Source organism: Rhamphochromis longiceps, linkage group LG17 (genome assembly GCF_057381845.1).
Source record: "Rhamphochromis longiceps isolate RC_006_pf linkage group LG17, R_longiceps_female_GT1.1, whole genome shotgun sequence".
Lineage (NCBI taxonomy): Eukaryota > Metazoa > Chordata > Actinopteri > Cichliformes > Cichlidae > Rhamphochromis > Rhamphochromis longiceps.
The window spans coordinates 13120523-13141536 of NC_140573.1; the positions used below are offsets into that span (position 1 = coordinate 13120523).

Genomic DNA, 21014 nt, shown 5'->3' on the forward strand with positions numbered 1-21014 from the left:
CGTTTGATTTATGTTTATTTTCTGCCTCTAAACGCAGCAGACACGGTGTTAGTGAGATATTCAAGGGCATCTGATTGTCATTACAGCAGCACCAAACTCTTAATCATAGCACAACACCTAATGGCTTATTACAGGAGCGTATGCTAAATTAAACATTACTGCATCAATAAATGTTGCATGACATTAACCTGGCAGTGCTTCATAAATATTGTGCATTTCTCTCCACCATCCATCCCTTTTCACCCTAACTTCCTCTGTTACCTTTCTTCTTACATGCACAATAGCATCCAATAATAACACAGCTCATGTTTTCATGCCGTTTTCCCCTAATCCACTGGAATTAAACAAATGAGCATTAAATAATTTTCAATTCCCCAAATTATCTTTCAAGTATTTTAATTAGCAAGCACTTTGCAGCATTGCACACCTTCGGCAGATGGGTGCTTGTGTCAGCCAATTTAAGCAAATAGCAATTAGACATTACACATTAGCATTTCTATTTTCATCATCCAAAACCCTTCATTTCTCCACTCAAACCCATCTCACTTACTGGGTTTTTACACATTTATTCCACAGAGGATGTTACTTACAGGTGGTGAAGTGCTTACTGAGGATGTGGAGCCAATTTCTAAGCTGTGGCTCTCCTTGAAAGGTTAGAAAATCTAAAGGGGGTATTCCCTGAACAGATTTAATGGTACCGTAGGTCAAAATCTAAAATGACACCGTTTGAACAACAGAAAAATATTATTACATAATGGCAGTTCAACCTACGACAACAATCAGTGTCAATTAGAGCATAACATAAAATAACATTTACCCAATGGACTTAACTATGTAAAATACCTCAGGGATTACAGTGAGCACTAATTGGATTTCTACACGCAAAGCCATTATTTTATTATCATTGTGGGAGTATGACAAGCATTCTTTTTGAAGCACTGATGACTAACCCTGCATTCATGTGCTCTTCATATGGTTCCTGACTCAGTTCAACTTGTGTTCATGTGCTTGTGTTGTATTCTGTTGGTCTCTGTGTTTAAATGTATCAATAGCTTTCAGAATGTTTGCGCTTTACCTGACCTGTTATCAGAATCACTGCTTCTAAATAACTTTCCAAGGCCCCATAACAGGTCTTTCACTTTCTGGTTAGTATGTGGAAGTCATTAGTAGCTTTAAGTATTTGGGAACATATATTGATGACAAGTTTAATTTTAAGGTTAATGTTGACTAATCAGAGATTGTTTCTTATGAGGATGTTAAAAGGCTTTTGAGCTGGTCACAATGTTTTGGAAAGAGTTTATGTCGGCTTGATTAAAAGCATCCTTATGTTCAATATTTCAGTCTGGTCTGGTAACCTAACTGTGGCAATTACGAACAAATTGAAAAGGATTGTCAGAACCACTGGACAAATTATTGGATGAGCTGTATCATCAGGCTGTTTTGAGGGAAGACCAGTCTATTGTTGCTGACCGTGAGCACCCTCTTTATTCTGAATTTGAATTAATGCTCTCAGGACGACATTATAAGACCATTATAGACCATTATAAGGCCAAACCAGGAGGCTGAGGTCTTTTAACATCTGCAGGAAACTCCTGAGGATGTTTTACCAGTCAGTGGTTTATAGAGTACTGTTCTATGCTGTGGTGTACTGGGGGAGCAGCACAGCAAAGAAGGACTCATCCAGGCAGGAAAAACTGATCAGGAAGACTGGCTCTGTGGTCGGCATGAAGCTGGACACTCTGGTGACAGTGGCAGAGAAAAGGACATTAAAGAAACTGCTGGACATTGTGGACAATGCTGGGCATCCTCTGCACATGGCCATAAACAACCAGAGGAGTCTGTTCAGTGACAGGTTGCTTCTCCCAAAGTAAAGAACTTAAAAACTCCTTTGTCCCACACACCATCAAACTGTCTAACTTCTCTCTGGATGGGAGAGGGAGGGGAAACAGGAGGACAAAGGAGGGGGGAACAACTAAGCTGTAGTGCCTTTTCACTGTGCAATACTTTAATTGTTAATATCCAACGGTGCAATAGACTCACAATACTTGAAATGTGCAATGCCCTTGTATTCTTATTCCTATTTATTCTATTTATCCCTTTTGTATACTCTGTATTTATATATGTCTCTGTATTTATATATGTGTATATATGGTATATTTCTGCTCACATTCTGTAACTTCTGTCGGTGCTGTGCTATTGGAAACCGAATTTCCCGGAGAAACCCACCCAAGGGATTAATAAAGTTTCATCTAAGACATCTCTAGCTAGAAGGTGTGGAAGGGATCATTTGTGCTAAGAGCAATTGGTATACTGAATAAGAGATGATGTGATGTGTTTTTAATGTTGTTGTATTTAAGTTTTGTATGCGTGTATGTATGAATGTGTGTTGATGATTTGTTTATGGCTTGGTGAACCATAGACAATTTTCCATTGATGTGAATAATAAAGTTATTCTATCCTATTCTATTATATTTGTTTTAAAAAATAAGAATGCACACTACATGAATTCATACCATCAATCAAAATCTTCAAACAAACCAAATATTTACATTTATCTGACATGGTTTTGTGGATCAAGTCAAATTGTTAGCTGCTAGCTAGCTCAGTTAGCAGAGATCCTACATTCAATCTCATGTGCTTGTCATTGTCGTGGCAGCAGTGGAGCCTGTCCCAGCGACCACAGGGCAAGCGGCATGGTAGACTCTAGAAAAATCACCAGTCTGTCATGGGGTAACACAAATCAAATCAAATCCCTTTTATTGTCACATCACATGTGCAGGTACACTGGTACAGTACATGTGAGTGAAATTCTTGTGTGTGAGCTTCACAAGCAACAGAGTTGTGCAAAAATACAATAACATAAGAACAAGGAAAATATAAGGATGGCTAAATCTGAGAATTATATGAATAAATATATGTACAATATAAGAGTGTATGCATGTTACTGAATGTGTATACTAAATAAATATGTATATCTACGTGTGTGTATATATATGTGTGTGTGTGTGTGTGTGTGTGTGTACATATTTTACAAATTAAATAGAGTAAACAATAAAATAAAATATATTATATATATATATATATATATATATATATATATATATATATATATATATATATATATATATATATATATATATATATTGGGGGTGCAACGATACACAAAATTCACGGTTCAGTTCGGTTAGATACTTTGGTGTCGCGGTTCAATATTTTTTCGATACATAAGAAAATGTTCATACTTTTTTCATTTGTCATTTATTAAAATTATAAATATATATTTTAACTCAAAAGTACAGTTCTTAAATTTAATGTTGCGAAAACAATTTTTATCGAACCTCTAGCAGCAGCATTTAGACAGGCTACAACAATTAAGGGCATAAAATGTAAGAACATAGAACATAAAATCAGTCTCTATGCGGATGATGTGTTGCTTTTTCTGCAAAACACACAAACCAACCTCTCTGAGGTAATTACTTTAATAAACTGGTTTTCAAGAGTTTCAGATTATTCAATTAACTGGCCAAAATCTACAGTTCTCCCCATTAACTGCTCCTTCCATAATTCTTCCTCTGCCCCACTGCAATCCGGAAATATTAAATATTTAGGTATTAATATCTCTCCTAAGCTTTCAGACTTAACTAAACTAAACCACATCCCACTTCTAAAGAAAGTAGAAGGCGATCTGACTAGATGGAAATCTTTACCCATATCACTCATGGGAAGGGTCGCCACTATAAAAATGATGATCTTTCCAAAAATAAATTACTTATTTTTGATGATCCCTAACAAACCATCACAAGATTGGTTCAGATCTCTGGATTCATATATTTCCAAATTCCTTTGGAAAGATAAACCCCCGCGTATTAGCTTAAAAACGCTACAAAGAACCAAGGATAGAGGAGGATTAGATCTGCCTAATTTTCACCAATACTTCTTAGCCAACAGGCTTCAGTTCATCTCAGAATGGTTAAAACATACCTTCTTAGTTGAGCCCTGGCTAGATGTTGAACAGGCACTATGCAAGGATCTAGAGATTTCAGACCTACCATTTATTAGCTCAAACATCAAAAGACATGAATGCTTTAAAAGTATCAACATCAGCTTTTCTCTGACAGCATGGTGGGAGTTTCTAAAAATAACGGAGTCTTCATTAATCCCATGCAAACGTACACCTATCTGGAATAACCCTGACATATTACAAAACAATAATATGATTAATTTCCCAGAATGGAGTTGTAAAGGAATTAAATACTTAGAACATATATTAGAGGGAACAGAATTTATTCCATTTGACAGACTAGTTGAACAATATGGGATCAACAAGACAAGGTTTTTAGAATATCAACAAATTAAATCCATAGTAAAAAAGAAATTTAACCTCAGTCAAGTTGAATTACAAACACCACTAAGTGCGGCACATTTTCTTACTCTTAAATCCCCCAAATTATTATCTAAAATATACAGAACACTTTCTAAATTAGATGAATCAATATCCCTTCCTACTGCAAAGTGGGAAGCAGATTTATCAGTCAACCTAGACCAAAACTTCTGGTCTCAGATTTGCTTAAAAACTTTTAAATTAATTAAAAATCCCAGTCTGCAATTAATACAATACAAAATACTTCATAGAGTGCACTATACAGGTCATCGGATGTTCAAGATGGGCTTTACATCTTCCAACAACTGCTCACACTGTCAAGGCAATACACCAGACAATTACATCCACGCTCTTTGGTTCTGTCCACCAGTGCAAAAGTTTTGGCGCGAGATATGTGAAGACTTATCAAAATGTCTGAAATGTAACATTCCAACCTCCCCCTTAGTGTGTTTGTTGGGCAGCTTAGATAATGTCACTTCAGAAAAGAATATAGCCCATATGATCTTCACTGCCCTATGCATAGCCAAGAAAACAGTCCTCATGAACTGGAAAAATAAAAATAATCTTAATTCTAACCAATATAGAAATTATCTATTAGATTACATTAGTCTTGACACAGCCTCTGCCACCACATTAGATCAATTGCTCTGGGCCCCTTTTATCAGCTCCATCACCTAGTGGGGGTGGGGGGTCATAGTTTGGTCCCGCCTTCACTGTTGTGATTGGTGAGGGGGTAGGGACAGGCTTAGGGCGTCGGGGGGTTCCCCGGAGGCATCTTCCTTGGGGGGCTCAACCCGGGGTAGCGGTCACGTCCGGTTGAGGGCTCTGTTGGCTCTCAGGTGACTGTTTCCTCGCGGCTGCGTGCAGCGGGGCTAGGGGAGGGTCTGTGCTGACGGACGTGGGTTACTGACCTGGCAACCTGGCTGCCCCTGGGTGGGTCCGGGATGGGCGTGAGGTTTTGGGGGCGCTCCGTCTCTGGGCTGGGGCCCGGGCCGGGCCTCGGGGGCTCGGGTCCTGGTTGGTGTGTTGCCGGGGTTGTGGGCGGGTGGGTGCATGGGGGCCCGGCCCTGGAGCAGGGTGCCGCCGGTGCATCGAGCCGCCTGGGGGGCTCTTCAACTGGTGGGGGGGATGGTCACATCTTGCAGGAGCTTTCTTCTCTCAGGAACTCTCTGCAGGAGGGGGAGATACAGGAGAGGTGGAGGAAGATCTCAGCCTGGGCGTTTACCGTCTTATGTAGTCTGGAAGATGTGTGGTTGGTGGGGTGGGTGCAGTTTTCTCTGTGGTGGGGTTGGGTGGACTGTCCAGGGCTCTGTGGAGCCGGGGGGCGCTACTGCACTGGGCCCCGGTCTGATGGGCCTGGGCCCCCCTTCCCTGGCGGGTCGCGGAGGGTGGGAGTGCCTACTGGGGTCAGCGTGGGAGCTGGCCCCAGGGAGGGGTTACCTGCCCCTCCCTTCCTTCCCTCCCCATCTCCAGCTGCCTCCCTCTTCCCGCTCCTCCACAACCACCCACACATGCAGGGCCTTGGAGTGGGGGTATGTCACCAGGGTGCAGAGGAGGCTACCCCCCCCCCCCCCCCCTGTCCCCTTCTGGCTGCCTCTGCCTCAATTTTATCCCACAACTTAGACATTCACATTATTCACACTCTCATTACACATACATATAGGATCTTGGGGGTGGGCACAATCACGGAGTCCAAATCACCATCAGGGTGTATACCTCACCCCTGACGTCGTTGCCCACCTCTCAATTTTAAATACACTTAGTCATTGAGGGTTAGCAGGAGGGACTATGCGCTTACCTGCTGCTCCTTGGCAGGTAGCTCCATGCCCTCCTGGGTTTTAATTGCACCTTAGAACACATATGCATCAACACTACAATGAGCGGGTGGAGGGAGGTTTGGAGTCTTCTCCCACCCCCATTCTCTGCGGCCTGCTGGAGCGGGAGGGCTAGTAGGAGGAGTTGGCCGTCCGACTGCGGTCTGGGGTGTGGGGCCTCCCTGCTGCTGCGGAGTCGGGGTGGTCTGCCTCTCCCCACCGCAGGGAAAAGGGTAACACCACCTGGGTCTGGGTGCAATTCCCCCCTCCAGGGGCAAGGGTACCTAGACCCGGTTTGTAGAGTACGCTTGGGGAGTGTGATTGTGTGTACAGCGTCTCTTTATGTCTGTCTCCACGTTGGTTGAGTGTGGAGTGAGTGCATATGAGAGCATGAGGGTGGGAATGGATGTTTGTGTCTGTGTGTGCCTGTATGTCTGTGTCTATATGTCAGGTTGGGTATCAGACGTCACCTCTCTGGGGACACCTCAGGCCCTCCAAGGTTTGGAGGCCTATCTCCACCCACCACCACTTCCCCTGCCGGTGGCGGACTCCCTCAGGTGTCGGTGTGTTGGTGGTTCTTTGTGTCTGGGGGTGGGCGTCCGGGTGCACACCGGCTCACTCCTTGGCGGCCGCTTGTCGGGGCCTGGGGCCTGGGGCTCGCTCGGGCCCCTTTGGAGGTGGGGTGCCCCCGGCCTCTCGGCCTAGGGCTCGGTCACTCAGGCGCAGCTGGGGGCCGGCGGAGCTCACGGGCGCGTCACTGCAACTCCCCCTGACTTCTGCTCCGCGGCTGCTGGGCGAGCCCTCATCTGGGACTCTCCTCAGCTCTTACTGGGACAGTGGCGCGGCTGCCCCTCTGTTGGTCTTCCATGGTCTCTTGTGTTCTGGGGGCCTCTGGATGTCTGGAGTTTTGATCTCCTCCATACCCGCTTCACACCCTGGAGGACGGGGCTGTGGCCCCCCCACACTCCCTAGCAGATCATTACATGGAGAAACCTTTGGAATGCAAGCATGCTGATCCACACAGGTATGCACACATGGGTATTCACAGACGCGGACTAAAGCTTTCTTGGCTGCTGCCTCAAAGCACACTGTGCGCTGTCTATCTTGCGTGCTGCACAATATCGTTTATTACTTAGTAAATACTGATATCTATGACTAGCTAGTTTATTGTGATGGTGCTTTGTTTTCTCTATTATTATGTTGCTCTTTGTTGTTTGCTGTCTCCTCTGTTTGTTTTTGTTTGTTTGTTTGTTTTTGTTTTTTTCTCCATACAGGTGACCCAGGAGTTTTTTTTTTTTTTTCTCTCTCTTCCCCCCCCTTCTCACCGTCTCTTCTCCCCTTTGGTTTTCTTTCTTTCTCTCCCCCTCTCTCTCTCATTCATTCCCCCTGTCCTATTTATTAAAAAAAAAAAAAAAAAATGACAAAGGATGAACTGAAGCTCTGCCATCACGTAATGTCGCATACTGCTGTTTCTGATGTCATTTAGAAAAAAAAAAAAAAAAAAAAAAAAAAGAAAACAACAAAGGGATAAAATAATAAATCTATCTGATCGAGAAATCTCTCATCTTTGGAAAAGAGTTTATTACAGAGAAATGGCTCTTTCCAAAATAAAAGCTATACTATACGCTTCTTCTGGGCTATATTCTCAGCAGCATATTAAACATATCGGGTCCCCATAAGGACACTCATGTGCTAACGGCTGTCTAAATGACTCGGGTAAAGTTTGTAGCATGCATGCTTGTTGTTTTTGTCTGCTTCCACTTGTCTTTGCACTAGGATGATGTCGGCGTAAATGTGCAGTCATATTCGTTGTGTTCCCACTAGTGCTGTCAGCGTTAATCTGTTGAAATGACGTTAACGCCACAACACGGCAAATCTCCGTTAACGAGGTACCGTGGATCGCCCCGTGCGTGGGGCTAGACGGCCAACACGTTAACGAGCTAACTGTGCTAACACACTAGTTCCCATCAATGTAATTGAGCATTGCATGACACATCCGACATACTGTTTTACTTTAGTCCATGACCCGCTTACCTTCAGGGTCATACTTCACATGAAGACCAAAATAGTTCCAAACACCAGATCTGAATTAGGGTGGGGGAGGTTCAATTTGCCATGTTGCAAGGAGAGCTTAACTTCTGTCTCGCTAGCTTGCCCTGCGCTCAGGGAATCTGCGTTCGACTACTCCGCCTAGGTTGCACTGTCGAGCGCAGATCCACTGAGTGCTCAACACAGACAGCATCGTCAGAAGGAAAGTTGATAAAATAAATTAAAAATTTTGTATTGTTTGATACATATGCGTACCAAACCGAAAGCACTGTATTGAACGCTTCAATATCGATATGAGTATCGTTGCACCCCTAATATATATATATATATATATATATATATATATATATATATATATATCCTGCTCTCCTTGTGTGTGTACGCTACACAATTCAGCAGTAGCCTAACTCCACTTGAAATAACACGCGAAGTCAGGATGTAGCGTCCAACTCCTTTTAATTAGCAAGTATTTCCTCATGGAGTAAAACTGAAATACAAATAACAAAGCTAAAATTAACCTAGCATCATTAGCACAACAAAATTAGATTCCAATACACATCCATTAGCGTTAGCACACAGCTACTAAAGTATTCATCTACAGCAAATATTTCCACAAAATATACATAAAATACAATCCTACGATTCAATACAAATGAAAACTTACAGATGGTGGTGTCGATGGCACAAACAAAAGGCAGATGTCGCTGGATCAAATTTCCCCACATGTGATCTGCTAGGAACTAAACAAACATGGCTGACATCCTGTCACTTCCTGAAACTGGTTTTCAAAATAAAACGAATTTCAAAATAAAATTAGCTCATCGCAAAGAGCGCCTATATTGCAATAAATTAAGAGCGGAACAATATATATATATAAAACACAGAGAGACAGACAACTCTTCCCACCTATGGGCTATTTGGAATCACCAGTTAACCTAATGCTGGAATGTGGGAGGAAGTCAGAGTGCCTGGAGAGAGCCCACTCAAACATAGGGAGAACATGCAAACCAAGCCAGATGGTGGAGCTGAACTCGGGACCTTCATAATGTGAGGCAACAGCACAAAACACATATAGAGACCGTATTGTTGTTCATAATTCAAAACTTCATTAAATATTAATCAAAATCTTATGTTTATGTGGTTGATTGTCATTTATGTCATACACCTTGATAAAGAAAGTTAGTTGAGTGTTAGACTCACTAGCTAATTCACTAGCTGGGTCCACGTCCTCATTTGAGGTTTGACAGCGTTTTAGTGGTAAAGGTGAATGTCTTGGACATCAATTGAGCTGCGGTTTAGGGAAGGCCTCGAAGGGGACTGGCAGCGGCTCCCGGGCCTGGCAGATCCCCATTTGCTAAATAGAAGTGGAGAAGTTAAAGAATTGAAAAGCGGAGTGAGGGTGGGGCACGTAAAGGAGAATGAACAACTTGTAGAAGTGGGGGAACCTATATAGATGAGAACCAGAAGGAGCGTGTTTGGAGGCGTGGTCCCGCTCCTGAAATTCCGATACTTAATCTCTAATTACTAATGGCCAAGGATGTTTTTGTTCTCTAACTATTCACGAGTAAATTATAATAAATCACTAATCAAAATTTAAAGTTATTTAGAAAAAGTTTTTGAAATGAGGAGTTTCAAGATCATAGAGGTTTATAGGTTATTATGTAGTATTTATCTTCAGAACACTGGAACTTAATGTTCTTCATTGTTCACTATACTTTTTTTATGCAATTCCCTGGAGACCTGACATTCCTTACCTGTCCACCAGACGGTTTCAATGTGCTCATTAGCCGATGATGTTCCTACTGCTCTCATTTCTCATTATCTTCAGCGCACAGCTACCTTAGAATGACAATGTCAGCTGATCTTAGTACATGGAGTGCAGAATTATTAGGCAAATGAGTATTTGGTCCACTTCATCCTCTTCATGCATGTTGTCTTACTCCAAGCTGTATAGGGCTTTGGAGTTGACGTCACGCCGCAATGCATTGTGGGAGCGCAGCTCCATTTTCGGGGTCTACGAATCAAAACAAACACACTGTGTTGGAACGACGACGACAAGAAAGATGCTTAAAAGCAGCTCAAAAGAAAACGGACGGTATAGAGACCGATTGCGTCCAGAGGCGAAGCAGCGGTACTTGAAAAAAAAAATAGAGTGCATCGCAAATCTGGACCCATATGAAATACGTCAGTGGAGTAAAGACCCAGACGACTTACCGCCACTGTCCTACCCCGATATCTTCACGTATCTTGTTTGTGGAGTAAGCGCTTACACAGCGAACCAGTGTCGTAATTACAAGTCACTGGAGGCGCACATCCAATTCACAAATGGCTGGGTGCAAGATTTGGCTATTTTCAAGCCGCCAAACTCTGAGTACGTCGTCATTCATACCAAAGTAAGTCAGCTGGAGTGCATCGAGTGAAATAGCCATTTTCCACCCCCCACCATAATTAATGTTACACATTTATCATTGAACTGCTAAAATATCGTTATCATATTATATGCCCATAATTGTAAAGTACATGTAAATTAACACATTGATAATCGGGTAAATTATTAACGCCAATTTGTGTCCTTCCTGTCTCATTTCATTTATTGTCTTTACATCAACCAATCAAGTCACTCCATTCTATGTTTGATCGCAATTTCTATAACTTCCGAGACCACCAACGATGATATTATTCAGCTATAAAGTGTGATGTGAACATATTTAGAACTTACCGGAATGAAAATGTCTTGAGCACACCAACTGATATCTGGAGACGTAACAGAACTTGATATCAGCTCGTCTCACGGCTGCTATCCAGGCTAGACGCCTTCGTTTGGTAACATCCGATACATGAGCTCCTTCATGTTGCTTCCAGGTTGGGAAAGCATAAAAAGACAATCGAAACTTATTCCCGTGCCGGTCGTAAGATCGAACATTGCAGCCGACCACACAGCAAGTACGAACCATGGCTATGCTTTCGCTCCTTACTTAGACCCCCAAAATGGCGGATCGGGCCAAAATCCTTTCCACGCCCACCCCCGTGACATCACGCTCCAAAGCCCTATAGGCTCGAAAGCCTACTACCAATTAAGTATATTAGGTGATGTGCATCGCTGTAATGAGAAGGGGTGTGGTCTAATGACATCAACACCCTATATCAGGTGTGCATAATTATTAGGCAACGTCCTTTTCTTTGGCAAAATGGGTCAAAAGAAGGACTTGACAGGCTCAGAAAAGTCAAAAATAGTGAGATATCTTGCAGAGGGATGCAGCAGTCTCAAAATTGCAAAGCTTCTGAAGCGTGATCATCGAACAATCAAGCGTTTCATTCAAAATAGTCAACAGGGTCGCAAGAAGCGTGTGGAAAAACCAAGGCGCAAAATAACTGCCCATGAACTGAGAAAAGTCAAGCGTGCAGCTGCCAAGATGCCACTTGCCACCAGTTTGGCTATATTTCAGAGCTGCAACATCACTGGAGTGCCCAAAAGCACAAGGTGTGCAATACTCAGAGACATGGCCAAGGTAAGAAAGGCTGAAAGACGACCACCACTGAACAAGACACACAAGCTGAAACGTCAAAACTGGGCCAAGAAATATCTCAAGACTGATTTTTCTAAGGTTTTATGGACTGATGAAATGAGAGTGAGTCTTGATGGGCCAGATGGATGGGCCCGTGGCTGGATTGGTAATGGGCAGAGAGCTCCAGTCCGACTCGGACGCCAGCAAGGTGGAGGTGGAGTACTGGTTTGGGCTGGTATCATCAAAGATGAGCTTGTGGGGCCTTTTCGGGTTGAAGATGGAGTCAAGCTCAACTCCCAGTCCTACTGCCAGTTTCTGGAAGACACCTTCTTCAAGCAGTGGTACAGGAAGAAGTCTGCATCCTTCAAGAAAAACATGATTTTCATGCAGGACAATGCTCCATCACACGCGTCCAAGTACTCCACAGCGTGGCTGGCAAGAAAGGGTATAAAAGAAGAAAAACTAATGACATGGCCACCTTGTTCACCTGATCTGAACCCCATTGAGAACCTGTGGTCCATCATCAAATGTGAGATTTACAAGGAGGGAAAACAGTACACCTCTCAATTCAATTCTATTCAATTCAATTCTTTATTTATTTGTCACATGTAGTTATAGCTGGTACAACATACAGTGAAATGTTTTTTCTGGCTAAAAAAGTACTCCCCCCGACTGTGCAAACATGCTAAAAAGGATTTTACATAAGCTAAGAAAAAAAGGAAAAGAAACAAAAGTTAAAAGTAAAAAAATATATATAAAAAAACAATGTAAAAGTCCATATGTTTGTGCTTATAAATATATATCCATGACGTGCAAGATATTGCACTGTAATGATTTGAATGAGAAAACTATAAAAATATACATATTTACATAGTACAGATGTATATAATAAGGTACGGATAAGGTTCAGAGAAGAAAGGTAAAGTGCAAATTATGTACTGTGTGTGAGATTGTCCATCATGTTGTCCGGTTTGTGTTTTGGTTGAGGAGTCTCACAGTTTGTGGGTAAAAACTCCTCCTGAACCTTTCTGTTCTTGTTGTCAGGCTACAGAGGCGCTTCCCTGACCTCAGTGGCCTGAACAGTTTGTAGGCGGGATGGCTAGAATCCCTAATGATCCTGATGGCCCTGGATCTGCACCTCTCTGAACAGTGTCTGGGAGGCTGTGGTTGCTGCTGCACGCAATGTTGATGGTGAACAGATCAAAACACTGACAGAATCCATGGATGGCAGGCTTTTGAGTGTCCTTGCAAAGAAAGATGGCTATATTGGTCGCTGATTTGTTTTTGTTTTGTTTTTGAATGTCAGAAATGTATATTTGTGAATGTGGAGATGTTATATTGGTTTCACTGGTAAAAATAAATAATTGAAATGGGTATATATTTGTTTTTTTGTTAAGTTGCCTAATAATTATGCACAGTAATAGTCACCTGCACACACAGATATCCCCCTAAAATAGCTAAAACTAAAAACAAACTAAAAACTACTTCCAAAAACATTCAGCTTTGATATTAATGAGTTTTTTGGGTTCATTGAGAACATGGTTGTTGTTCAATAATAAAATTATTCCTCAAAAATACAACTTGCCTAATAATTCTGCACTCCCTGTATTATGTTACATGATGATCCAATCACATTCTCTCTGCTTCCCTGTCTGCTCCCTCACTGTCTGTTTCAACTTGCACACCTCATATGGAAATCAAGATCTTCAGTTTCAAGTTTTAAGCTTTTTTAATAGACGGCATTGTGTTGTGGGGAATTCCAGTTGTATATATACTACACATACCCATGACATCTTATGAAGACAATCTAAAAGGAACTGCCTAGTTCACATGCCCCATTTTTCCTCTGAAGGAAAAGAAAACTGTCAAATACATGGGGTCACAGCAGCTGCTCAGGCATTCATCCCCAGTACCCTCAAATCCTGTCACTACTTTAACTGACTTTTGTGCCCAGGCCAGAAACATTCAATGGTGTGGAGACAAGCAACTCACCACTGCTCATTATATGGAGATACTGTGTGGCGCATGGATGACAATGACAGTCCTCCACCCCCCCTGTTGTCTGTGTATGCTCTGGTCATGACTTGGAATTAGGTGGCAGTGCTGTAGTGTGAGCTATAGCTCCACTACAGTCATAAGTGTCAGCACGCTGTCCACTAAGATTTGTTTCCGAGCCTTATTGACCAGTCAGCTTGGAAGTGACAAGCATTTTTTCACTTAATTGCTCCATCAAGCAAGCATGTAAAGGCAAAGTGACACATACAGGGTCACTTCTCAGAAATCATAAAATTGCAACAGTGAAAGGCTTGACAACCTGGTCTGAAAGGCTCGGAGGATTATGGAGTACTGAATTATAGTTTCACCGAGTTTTAGTTTCTACTCTGACATCTTGGGATGAAATGGCACTTTTAATAAATGCAGTAAGCAAGTGAAAGTTACCTAACATACTAGCGATACAGTAAGCATGAAGAACAGCCGAGGCAGTGTCAGTGGCACTGAAATGCCCTTAATCACAGCAAAGAATATCCTGAAGTGTGCTGCTGGGTTCATGTGAGTTACTGAAAAAAAGTCTAGTACAGATTTAAAGCAAGGGCTATCTAAGGAAAAAAAAAGTTTTCATTACAACTGGTAGAGAATGAGTTTGTTTGAGTCAGAATATTAAAAGCATCATCAAGTCAGTAACATTTGATAATGCAACGCAGTTTGTGAAATGCTGGTCAAATTTAATTTACTCTTAAACATGCAGACAAATTTGTCTGTGGAGCATGAAAAAGTCCATTTTTGAGGTTGAGCTGGTTGGAGATGGCATAGATCATTCTGCTCCATAGGTTTTACACTTTCTTTCATCGAGCTTCAGATGGATTTTTATGTACTCTTTAGTTGCAGTTAGGCACCAGAGCTACTCAGGTATATTACTGCAAAAAACAGGCACCAAAAACACTTGATTTGCTTTATACATGGGCAGGCACGAAACACATTTTGTATTATTTTCTAGATTAATTGCACAGACATGCTGTCTATAATGAAAGTTGTGGCCATCTATGCAAAAAAACCACAATATTTCACTTGGCTACTTTTACTATTCAGTACGCTTGCTACTAACAGAACTGCTTTGGAGTATTTTTCTCATGTCAAAAAAAAAGAAACTACATATTTCGGCCTCAGTCACACAGATACATGTATGTTGCTGAATGTTTGCTAAGGGACTGCAGAGAATGACTTAATTCGCAGCAACCGTTAACAACCTCTAGAAACAATTCACAAACTGTTCAAGAAATACACATTTTTTCCCTTGTGTTTCGTGATCAGATGGCCAACAAAGCAATCGCTACACCTTACCTTCTTTGCAACCGTTTCAACCTAAAGATCCAGCAACCACTCGACAACCAGTTACGGAACTTCCATTGTGGTCGGGGACACCCTGTTAGAGAATACTGGGTTGCTAGCTGTTTTCTAGGCCTGTGTGACTAATATAACAGAATATCTGTGTAGGTTCTCAGTCACCCAGGTCATGGTACTCTAAGGAGCTCAGAAAAAAAGTGACTAGGAGATGTTTCACCTCTCATCAAGTTCAGTTCTATAACCAAATAATGGGGAGCTCCAGGTATTGTTTTTCACACCTTGGCTGATGTGATGGGTCAAATGATAAATAGTGGGTCAAAGAACCTCCTTAGGGGAAAACACCCGCTAGCATTTAAATACCTGGGACTCTCCACCATTTGGGTTTACAACTGAAGTTAATAAACTGAAGCCTCTTGGATGAGAGGGGAAAGGTCTTCAAGAAATTAAAGATGTGCAGTCACTTCTTTCTAAGCTCCTTGTATGTAATGACATAGAATTATAAATGTCTAAATATATAATTATATATGATTATATGTATTATTGACATTGTAACATTTATAGCAAAATTAAGTGCAACTTCAACTGTGCAGTCATACAAATGTTATAAAATTATGTAAGAGGCAAAAACAGACAAAAACAACCTTGCTCCATTCTGCCAAAATGCACAGAACACATTCAAGTGGACATTGCAGCATTTAAAGCTTGTATAGCTCTGTGGTAAAACCTGTTTTGTTTTGTTTTTTGGGGGTTTTTTTTTTGCTCTGATTGTCTTTGTTTTAATTGTTCTGTACCATATCTCCCTGATGGTAACAGTTCAAACAGTAGATGACCAGGGTGAGATGAATTATGATATTATTAGGCAGATTTGTATCAACAGAAAATGTGTGTTATGTGCTTCATTTCAAGAGCATCACTAAGACATTCATGGTAATGTTTTCAGATTTAAAAAAAAACCCACGGCCCTGTGTTTTTGATCCGTAGTTATTGTGTAACTGTGTGTGTGAAATTAATATTGATGTACATCTGTGCATGTAGGAGAAACAGCTATTTGGTAGCTTCCGAGTATATCAGGCAGAAACAAATGCACGAAAACTTGAACATGTATTATTTGCGAACAGTTGCATACTCTAGCTTCATTTTGTGGTAAAAACTCTTGGTGTATGAGAGGAAAACTATACTGTAGGAGAACTAACCCTCCTTTAACAAAACTACTCTTGAAAAAACAAAACCTATTTGAGTACACTAAAAGCTTAACAGAGAAGGTCAAGGTGATGGAGGGAGCTGTGGCAGCAAAATGTAGTGGCATGCAATGTAACGAAACAGTAAAGGTGCCCTCACACTCGATTTCTTCAGGCAAAATTTACCTATGTGATATGAGCAAAAAGCAGGTGGGTCAGGAAAAGGTGTGGGTAATATTGTAAGCGCATCCCATGGGAGCCAACATGGCTAGGAGCAGGCTAACAACAGCAAGCTGTAAGTAACAACCCACATTTTCAGACACATTACAGTCATTAACCTCTTTCCAGTCGAGCGACACCCATTCTTCTGTGCTGCTCGTGTCGTTTTGCCATACAGGCACGCAGGAATTACATAAACAAGGACATAATGTGCCCTGCATATTTCAAAATTCAATTTGTTTGTACTTTGTGGAGGGTGAAAAGGGAAGGAATTAGCTGAAAATGAGACGTTACAGTGGCCATATTGTGCACCTGCATGAATATAACTAACAGCTGACAGCAAAAGAGCCAGTGCACTAAAACACCAGAGCTTTACTTCAGTACTTTGCCTGACCCAGTACATTTCATGTGTTTTTAAAATGTTTTTGAAATACTGTAAAATTGCAAATGTTATAAGTGATTGTTTGCAAGCAATATAATAAATGCAGTTTTCCTGTTACAAGCTATGTGTTAATGCTGAATTAATTAGGCTGTAGTTTGAATGTGTCCTCAACAGAAAGGTCCTCAACCTTCATGGTTGTAATGCGAAAAACACTTAATCAGTCATCTTTGTCAGGAGGTAATAAGTCACATTGTCTTTTTTTTTTTGTCATTAACCGATGTTCTAGATAAAACCGTATCAGCTAAATGTGTCATACTGTATAGCAAAGCTCTAATCTTCCCAGATCTTAATCTAATTTACTTGTGTTCAGAATACAGCTGTAAGGAAGTTAACGTTTGCCCGATATGTTCGATATGAAGATAACAGATGGCTTAATCACCATAGCATGCTACTGCCATATCATGTTTTGCGCTGGCCTATCTGCCGTGGAACGTTGTTTGCGATGGTGAACGATAATGTAATATTAAAGATATAATCCCTACAGTGATTGACTGTACATAATATTATCTTTTGGATGTAAATGCAACTCATTCTAGTATGCTGGGTTTAGTCAGGAGAGAGACTGTGAGTAAGGCCTTTGAGATGTATTTGATCAGTGCATATTTTGTTATACAATTTTGTTTTTTTTTGTCTCACTTCATCAGATTAAACATATATCTCTGATACGTATAGCTCTGTGTAGGACATAAATGACAAACCACCTTATCTCTGTCAATATTCATTCATGTCAATGTTTGAATGTAGGCGAGAAGTCGTGCTGCATTTCTCCTAACAGTCTACGTCATCGTGCATATGTACTCATTGGAGAACATGCAGCCCTTCCTGTGAGAGCATAAAGCCTAAAGAGCAGGTTTTTTTTTGGCCCCTCACTGTTAACAGCATCTTTGTGAGGAGAATGTCTCAACTATTTTAACCTTTACCACAGGCCTTTGACACACTTGAAAAAAGAACAATTCTATAGTAGGTAAAGATAGGTTTTACTTTGCATCTCATTACAAATTCTGATGAATAAAAGGTTAAATAGACAATTAGATACGCTGATGTAATACAAAGGGAATCCTTCCGAAAGAAATCTAAGATATACTGAGTCTTCATCAAGTATACTGCTACGTGCTTGAAAAAAAAATCCCCCAAAAAACAGCAATTTCCAGTGCCCTTCCCTACAGTTCACTTCGAATTCAAAGTCTTACTTTTATAGTCAGTGGCAGGAAATAGTTTTATTAACATCCCATGTGGGATTGGCAGTTCTCCGTGTGGTTTGAAAGCCGTGTGGTGTCTCTCCTTCCACATTAAAAGTAGGAACCAGAGATTCAGTGTTTGCATAATTGCTTGGAAGTGGAGTTACTAGACTGTTATTTTCAAGCAGACACTGGCTATATTGCTTTGCCCTCTGTCTGCTTTCAGGTCAGTGCAGTAACATGGGAGCCAGCAACGCCAAGGAGAAGACTTTTAAGACCCCGCCTGTGCTGAGTTGAGTTGACTTCACACAGAGAGGCATCCAGAGGCATAAGGTTGATTGGCGTTGTTTGTTTTGCATGGGCTTTGACTGAGACCCTGGTGTGTTGTGCCAGCCAGCTGTGCAGGCACAACCACTGCCTCATTAAAATATGCAATCATAAGCCATATCTCTGTGCCCCCGAGTCCTCATTTGATTTTAGCCTTTTAATGAGGAACAAGCCAAAACGACTTATACCCATTGCGTCCTTGCCGCTAACCTTTATGCAGAATAGACGAACTTCTGACATACAGTGTGACAAGGAATCACAAAGAGGCGAGGCATTCATTGAGGGTTAGTCCCTCATGAGGAATTTTAAAAACACCAAAGGGGTTAGGTCTTACTCTGGCAGAAGGTGTAGCAGGTGGAGACGGTGTAGTTTTTGACCACTCAGCACCCCTGTCGTCTTTCCTTCATTCCTCTGAACCATTCTCTGGCTTTTCCCCCTCTCCATGTCCTCACCTATTCTCCCTGAAACATGGCTATAAAAATCTCAGTTGGGATACATTAAAGTTCTGCAGATATGCTCCAGCACAGCACACATTGAGTGACAAGGACAGATTGCCACCTATTGGTAATAACTGGTCATTGGTGGCAAAACAGCAAATGTAAAGGTGACATCATTCCCACTGAATCTTATCATTTCAAGGCATCTGTAAAGCTGTGTACATGTGCATGGATTAAGCTAAAAGCACATTTGTTTTAGGCTATTTGCTGCTGCCGTTTCTCCTACTAATTAGGGACCTATCTCAGCTGAGACTTCACAAAATACAAATTAGCATAACAAATCATTTCCCTCCAAATTGATCTTTTTATTTGCACGCAGACAGGCACCACTGCTCACAACTTGCTAAAATGTCATTATATTTCTATATTAAGATTCTCCTCCATTGTAACAGCTCTCCCTTCTCTTCTTACTCTTTCAGAAAGTATAGAAATTAAAAACTTAACGGCTTTCCATTTAGCCAGCCTATTTCTCATGGGGCCCTCGAACTAATCTGAAGCCTGGGTGGATTTTTCTATACCCTAGAGAAGTGTGCCATTGGGCTCTCATTTGAATAATATTATAGTGGATAAAGAAGAGCCATTATGAGCAAAGAGAGCTTTAATAGCAAACCACAATCAAATCACAACATTGCAGAAGACCGCAGTCGGCACTGTGGTGCAAGGACTCGTTTAGCAGGCCTTAAAACTTGACTCTGCTTGAACTTGCCCACCATAACCTAAAGCCTAAGCCTAAACTAAGCTCTATATGCAGGATCTTTGTTGTGCTATTTAACCAATTCAGCTAGTGAGCTCAAAACATATTGTCATATAGGTCTCGTAATTCCAGTTACACTCTTAATCTTGTTGCACTCAATCATTTGCTACAAATATAGTTGCACTGACCACAATGAAACATTTCTGGGAGAAGAGATTTTACAGTTCATCCATAAAGTATCCAGAGCATTTTTGGCAATTACAGCCTTTATAATTATATACATACAGTCTTTTTAGTATGATGCTATAAGCTGGGCAATTTGTTTTGAGTATATACTCCAGGAGCTGCGTTTGCAAAGACCACACTAGTCGACCGCCTCAACAAGCACGGCATCCAGTTCTCTGTCATCTAAAGTTTGTTCTCTCCCTGCTGCCGTTCTCCAGGCATTTTTTTGTGTCTTATGCACAAAAAAATGCCTGGAGTTTTTAACTAACTATAGCCAATTTGGTTAGCAAGCTCCATCCATAAGTTGCAGATCTGTTAATGAGTAATAAATAAGAAAGAAATAAAGGATGTCACATACCAAAAGTAAAATTAATGCACATGATTGGTTTCCTTGTTAGTCATATAATTAATTGAAAAATCTTTCAAAAAACTACCAGCACCATGCATACAGTCAAAGTGCAACTTACATTAGCAGAGGAGAGGCCTAATCAGACAAGGACTAGCTACAGGTGTCTGTCAATCAAAGAAGACAATCTTAAACCCACAAACTAAATGACTTAATCTATGTAATCCTTGTAGTCATATGAGCTTGTGCGGGGTTTGCCGCTTTAAGAGCCATCCTCAACTTGTCAATACAAGAATTCTACGTGCAGTTTTTTTGTACTTGTGCTTTGGCTTTATTTTTCAGCTACAGAGGTTACTGCTTGCTCCAGAACAGTGGCTCTTGAGGGTGTTCCCATTATCCAGCAGTTAGCACCAAAATGATACCAAACAACTGGTACAGGTAACTGGCGAACGGGCAGCAGAGTCTTGAGTGCCCAGCATTCATGGATGCTTGTGGAGAACAAAGGATGGCTGTGTGGTCTGGTCCAATAAAAAAAAAACTGCTGCAGCTCGAATTAGTGGAAAACCTTAATGCTGGTTGTGATGCAATGGGGATGTGACCATCAGAACTGGACCGTGGAGAAATAGAAGAAAGTGGCCTCGTTGAGTCATCTTTTCTTTACATCACTGACAGCCGTGTGCATGTACGGGAAAAAGGCAAGCTGGTGGAAGCAGTAGGATGTTCTAACCACTTCTAAAAACCAGAAACCTATAAACTGGATTAAAAAGATTGCGTTCAAAAGTCTTTATTTTTGTTATTTGCGATACTTTATGCCTG

The 21014-nt window shown here is 41.3% G+C and overlaps 1 long non-coding RNA gene across 1 annotated transcript in view; it reads left to right on the top strand.

Moving 5' to 3' along the window:
- The first annotated feature begins 2039 nt into the window (after positions 1-2039).
- The window catches only part of LOC146649382 (uncharacterized), a 121105-nt gene continuing 102130 nt past the window's right edge, over positions 2040-21014 (top strand). The window contains exon 1 of the long non-coding RNA XR_014908084.1: positions 2040-2122. This is a non-coding gene — a long non-coding RNA (uncharacterized LOC146649382). The remainder of the gene's footprint in view (positions 2123-21014) is intronic.